Below are 6,770 nucleotides of genomic sequence, written 5' to 3' on the forward strand. Positions count from 1 at the left end.
TTATTGAATATTCTTTTCATGGTTTCTTACTATCTTCACCATGTGGTGAACTTTGTTTTCCAGATTGTATACTTTGTTTTCATTATCTGACATTCTTTCTTCCAAATGATCCAATCTGTTGGTCATGATTTCTATTGAGTTTTTTATTTGGTTTATTGTTTCCATCATTTCAAGGATTTCTGAGTGTGTGTGTGTGTGTGTGTGTATGTGTGTGTGTGTGTGTGTTTCAGAGTCTCTCTCTCTCTTGAAGTACTCTTTTGCTACCTGTATTGGCTCTCTTATCTTTCTGTTGGACCTGTATTTGCTCATTTAGGTTATTCTTTAATTCACAGATCATTTTAATTATGAAACTTCTGAACCTCTTCTCTGACATTTCATCAACTGGGCTGTCCATGGGTTCTGTTATTGTAGTATCCTGGTTTGTTTTTGGCACTTTACTGCCTTTTTTTTTCCTGTAGACTATGTATCTCCCTTTCTTGTAGTGTGGATCTGAGATATTCCAGTTTCTACCCTATATTCTTATATTACCCATGCAGATTGTCTGTACTTCACCTTGATGTTGGGCTTCCAGACCCTGCTGGTGTCCCTAAATGTATGCTACTGCACCTGAAGGTAGTGGCAGCAATAGCCGAGGTAACTCGAGATAATAGTGGAGGTACCCCAAGATGGATGCAATGTCTTACAGAGATGGGGCTGAAAGGGTAGGCCTTACACTGTCTTTGAGATGCCTGCTCTGAGATGCAGCTGCTTCTAAGCCCTGTCTGTTGTCAAAAAGGTAGGGGCTACTGCATGGGGAAGGCAGTGGCGATGTCTGCAGTGTCCCTTAGACTTGGGCTCCCAGGTCCCGTGTATGTCAGTGTGGGTGGATCTGGGCTGAGCCTGAGCTCCTGTGGTGGTCTGCTGGTCAGAAGAGACCATTCTATGCTGGAGCCTAAGCTCTGGTGGGTGTGTACCTGTGGCAGGTTGGACCTGGGCCTTCTGTAAACCTGAATCCCATGCAGGTTAGTATGGGCATATCCTTGACTTCATATCTTTATGTTCCCATTTTTTCCTTAACCCTTGTCCAATTTGCACACATTCTGACAGCCCTAGATTCTGATCTGAGACTTACAATCCTAGGAAAATTGCCATACTTGACTTGAGCCCTGTTCCTAGTGTGGCATGGAGCTAAAGGAAACCATAAAGGAAGAATTTTAAAAAGTAAGGATAATTTGTTTCATCTAATAGATATATCAATAAAATGAGAGAAATTATCCAAAGCCTTAATCAGAAATCTGTCCTCTCTCAATATATGATGGCAGAACCAGCATGTTATATGATGCCTGATGCATGGCATGCTTTATGAACTTTAATTTCACTATGTCAGCCCCTTATCATCCTACCCTTGCCTTATAGTGGAGAAATGGGCTCATGTTACTGAACAGATGGAAAAGGATAGTTCTTGATAGGAAGAAAAGTATTCTGTCACCAAAAGAAGGAAAAAGAGAGATAATTTTAAAATGTACATATATATATATATATATATATATATATATATATATATATATATATATATATATAAACTGCCTAAAATTAGACTTTTTCCGTTGTATGTATAAATATTATTCTTCCTAACGTAGTGACTCTACCTTTGAGAACTAAGATCTTTTTCTTCCATAAAAGAAGAAAACTCACTCCCTGTGTCTCTGGGTGATATGCATTTTTCTTGCTCCATTCCAGTTCAGTGAGTTTGTTTGTAGTTGTGTGATTGTCAGCCACTTGGCCTGACCCAGGTTCTGACATGAGGGACTATCTCTCTTGTCCTCATTGTCCTCAGCGAAGACCCTTTTGTCCTTGGTGGACATTAGCCGACCATTTTCAACTTGTGTGTTTGTGTGAATTTAAGCATTTCTGAAGAACCATCAAAATAGAACTCTTCAAACTAGTACCAGATGGACAACTCCTTCTCAAAATAAAATAGGTGACAGACCAGCTCTGAAATGTTGGTGATCTTAAGCGTACTTCTGCCCTTAAGAAACAAACCATTACTCCTGACTTTTTATCTGACCTAACATTTTCCTGACTACTAGATAAGCTTTCTGGGATTTATGTTTGAGCTGGTTAATTATCCATAAATGGACAAGGAACAGACCCATGACTTGACCCATCTTCTCACTAAAAGAATACTTATAATCCCTGGAGGATATCGTCTCAGTCTGATGGTCAGAATTGTCCCATATTTACCTTAACTTTCTTATGTAATGACCCAGCAAAGTAGCCTAGCTTTCTTATGTAATGCCCCAACAAATCAAATGTATTGATTTACAATTCCTCTAAGAAACATCAGAGCATTTGCAATAAACTCATTTCTCCATTAAAGTCCAGCTTACTTTCAATTTAGCTTACTACCAAGTTCTCCTCAGCACTTCATATGTTCATATGTCTTTTGTCTAGTCATCTTCAAGTTTCCTGATTTCAATATTTTTATATAATTTATAGTTTAATGTCTTGTTTTTAATCTCTCCTAAGCTCTGCAATTTCAAAGCTTGTTTTTTTTTTCTTGGCAGCTTATAATTTTTCTATGGTTTTCACTTCAAGTTCCACAAAAATCTGTTTCATATTTATAGGCTCCTAATGTTAGCTGAGGAGAAGCTGTTAATAACTGTTTCATCATTGCTGTTAGGTCTTGAAATATCATTTCATCACATAACTCTGAAATCACTGTCTTTTCCCCCAGCATTGCATTGGTATCTGATTGGAACAGCTTTAATAATGATATAGGGTAACAGGTCTTTCATTAGGGTCAATAAAAAATATTTTGATAATTATTCAAATTCACCCCATCCTATTTCAGTCACAGCTCTTACAGGATTACCATAGCTCTCATGTAATTTAAACTGGAATTTCTTCACATATGCTGACATATCCTCATTTCTATCTGGTTCTAGGTATACTGTCCATCAATGGGTATGCCTATCTTCTCTTCTCTTCCCAAATTTCAAGCAACATTATCATAAACTATTGCTTTAATTGTAGTACCCCATTCACTCTCCCACCCTAGTCAGGCCCAAATTCCGTTATTTTCTTCAACATGTTTTTCCATGGAAGAAGCAACTGATGCCAGGGAAAGAGCCCTGGGTGTGGAGGGGGGATCACCACTCCCCTCAAAGGCACCAAACTTCCTGCTCTGTCCTGTGGAGGGTTTTTGAGAGAAGGAGGGCAAGTCACTTGGACTCTGCTGAGTGAAGGCTGGCTCCTCCTGCAGGCAGGGGTAGAGGTAGTTCCTTTAGCCCCAAGTGGTTGAAGAGCAGATCAGAAGCCCATTTCAGTCTTTAATTGCTGGTCCTTTCATATAATGCTAATGGCAATTTGGGGACAGATAGTTGTCTTTTCCAACTGCACAAAGTACACAGTGATTTGACTCTTGATCTTTTGGACTGCTGACTCTAAGCAGACAGCAATTTTCAAATAAAGCTATATTGTCTTTCTTCTCATTTTTTACATGGCCAGCTTGAAGAAAGCATAAGCTGCAAATATTACTAATATCCATAACTTTTTCTATTTAGTTTTCTAAAGTCCCCATCTTAGTAGATAAACAGGCAGTGAAGATACAGCAGGAAACACTTTGTCCAGGATCTTTGCTATTCATAGGGTAGAATTCTCAAACCTGAATATGGAGAAATCCTCACTGTCTGGCACTTTTTTATTTTAACAATTTAGGACCTGTTGAATGCATACACTAATTTCTGTGTTTTTCAGGGCATTTTTTTTTCACTTATTGTCATGGCAGAAAGCAGATTTTGAATTACTTAAGCATGAGGAGAAATTTATTTGTTTGTTGTTTAGCTAGTATCTATGAAAATGATACTTTACTTTATATTAAAAGGGTAAGACACCTTGCAGTAGAAAATAAACAAGTAATGTGTAAATGACTCAAAGGGTTCAAAAATAGAGATCATTAATCACAGCTAGATAGGAATTACAATAGTATGTAGCATCATGATCAGTAATCTAAAGTATTTTCCCTTACCCCAAAATTTCTTGCAGGACTTTGCCCTTACTGAATTACATTTGTCTGTATAGAAATGCAAGGGAATCTCACAAGGAAGTGCAACCAACAATTTGATGAAAGAAGGCAGTTCTGTGTGTATATGGGGAGCAGATGAGTTCTGGATGGAAGGAAACTATTGGGCAATCTTGTTGGAGAGTAACAGCAGTGGGTCAGGTTACCATGTTGAAAGCCAAATGCCAGAAATCAGCATTGTCAGTGAAGAGTTTCTGAATGAATCTACTAGTGGTAATTGACTTTGAATTTTTCCATGTACTCTCTATAATCCATTAACTTTAGGGGAATCTCAACAGAAGCTTTAGAGCTATCATTTTTTATATAATATAAAAGATTGTAAAGTTTTTAGGATTTCATTTAGCCCAGAACTTCAATTTACAGATGATTTAAATAGACTAAGAGAAGAAACTGCCTTTCTTTCTTTCTATCCCTCTTTCTTTCTTCTGTTTTAAGAGTCATCTGTTTTGTTAGATTAAACACACAGGGATCTTCTTTGAGGACAAAGTAAAGAGTAATTTTACACAATGAATCTTAACAATGGCACTTGTAAAATTGCTCTGAGGTCCAATATTAACAATATTATGTGTATTTTAGCCTCTAAGTCACCTTGAAATAAAAGAAAACAATCTTCTTATCCCTAGGAAAGTATAATTTCATCTTCAGAGCAGTATTTCTTAAGGGGAAAAAAAGCTGATTTCTAAATAAAGATTTGGTAATGATCTTTTTAAGCAATCAGATTAACAAAATTAAATTAACTAAGCTGAAATATATACAGATAGGAAATAAGTGGTTATACTGTATTGCATTTAAATGTACTTACTGCCCATGAAGCTAATAAGATATGCAAATCTGAAAATCACCCAAAATCAATGAAAAATTTTACCACCATTTTTCAGAGTTCTGCAATAAAGAAGTAATAAAATCAGAGTGTAAAGAAATGACTTCACTGCATTTATGAGAAATAAAGAATGTATTGGTATTAAGAATTGCAAAGAAAGACTACTTTAAAGCCTTAACTTTGGATAAAAAGTGGATTTATGTGAAAGATTCATGACCTTGACTCGATTAATTCAATATGTTTTATTGCCTTATACTTGCTTTAATTTAAGTTAAATTATCTGCTATTAAAAAAGTCTTACCCTCAGAGCATCTTCATCATCTAGAAGTCAATTTAGCATCAATTAAGTTCCTTTATCTATAGTTCCTCCTTTTTAACCTTTGCAGTTTCAGTTACAATATTTGTGTATAAATATCCCTGGTTTCCATCCACATTTTCAATGATTGATTCTTATATTCTGATAAACATAATAATTTAATGATAATTATCAGCAATATTGAAAATATCCTAATCATCATTAATTAGTCTAATACTGGCCAGTATTAATTAGTCTAATACCCATGACTTTATAATATCAGTTTCACAGGAAACATTGAGAATGTTATTAAATAAAAATTTTGAATTTGCATCTCTTATTAGAAAAGTACTATGTGAAGTGAGAGTAACTTCAAGCATGTTTCTCATACTCCAAGATTTATGTTAACTCAAAAGTTTAATGCTCACAATATCAAGTGACACAATTACTATCTGAATCAAATTTTGTCATAAGATGATTGTTAAAAGTAGGTATTCTGGGATCAAACTGCATTACATAAAATATTGGATGATTTTTAATCTCTTTGACCTTACATAAATCATTCCATCTTGTAAAGTCCTCACAAATCTCATCTGAAAAATGGAAATAATCAAGTCTATTAAATTATACAAGACATTTGATAGAATACCCCTCAAAAATGATGAATCTGTGTTCAATGTGACCCAACTACAAGAAAGAATTGTGTTAAAATAAATAAATTTTAAAATAGTTTACATTTTATAAGGGGGTAATATTGTACTTCTATGTGTTTGGGCACATTTTACATATATCCCAATAAAATAGAATGTACTAAATGATTAAGTTTAAAAACACAGTCAGAGGTCTAGAGGTACATGCAATATAAGGAGAAGAAGCTTAAAATATCCTATAATTTTGAGATAACAAATTTTCAAAGGTAAGATGCTCTTGGAACTTTACCAGGTAAAATTAACTATTATAAGAGCTACTATCATATTATTTATACCTTCCCTGGTATGGGGCTTCTTCCATATATAGTAGCAATTTTATAAAAAGCCTCTGTAAATAACAAAATCCATGGACTTTCTAGAAAATTTTAAAAAATTAGATTTAATTCAATGTTTTATTTACTTCTGAAATATCATATTGAATTATATTCTTTGACCTCTTTCAAACACCTCCTAAACTCCTCCATCTAAACATTTTTCCCTATGGGTTTTTTAAGACTTCATACCTCCTATCCTATTATGGAAAATATATTATTAATTATAATAATAAAAAATTTATAACACTGGAGCAGCAAATAAATTACTGAGTGTTAATGTATATTTATTTTACTTCTCTCTCTCTTTATTTCAATTAGACATCCATACCATGGGCTTCCTCTTTCAAGAGGGTTTTATAGCAGAGTTTCAAACCATTCTAGGGGCTAGTCTTGAGAGCTAGTTCATTTAATCTTATCTGATTCCCTCCTATTCCTAACATGTTGAGAGCCACAGCCGAAGGGGCCCCAGCAAACTTCCAGCTGCCAGCAAACTTCCAGCTGATGATTGGCTCACAGCGGCCCCTGCAACATCTAGCTGATTGGCTCCTCTGCGGTGATGCTCATTGGG

General features: G+C 35.2%; 1 pseudogene; it reads right to left on the reverse strand.

The window, feature by feature from the left end:
* Positions 1–2,414: 2,414 nt before the first annotated feature.
* On the reverse strand, positions 2,415–3,072 carry LOC114089096 (YEATS domain-containing protein 4 pseudogene; annotated as a pseudogene).
* Positions 3,073–6,770: the final 3,698 nt, after the last annotated feature.

This window comes from Marmota flaviventris, chromosome 13, assembly GCF_047511675.1.
Source record: "Marmota flaviventris isolate mMarFla1 chromosome 13, mMarFla1.hap1, whole genome shotgun sequence".
Lineage (NCBI taxonomy): Eukaryota > Metazoa > Chordata > Mammalia > Rodentia > Sciuridae > Marmota > Marmota flaviventris.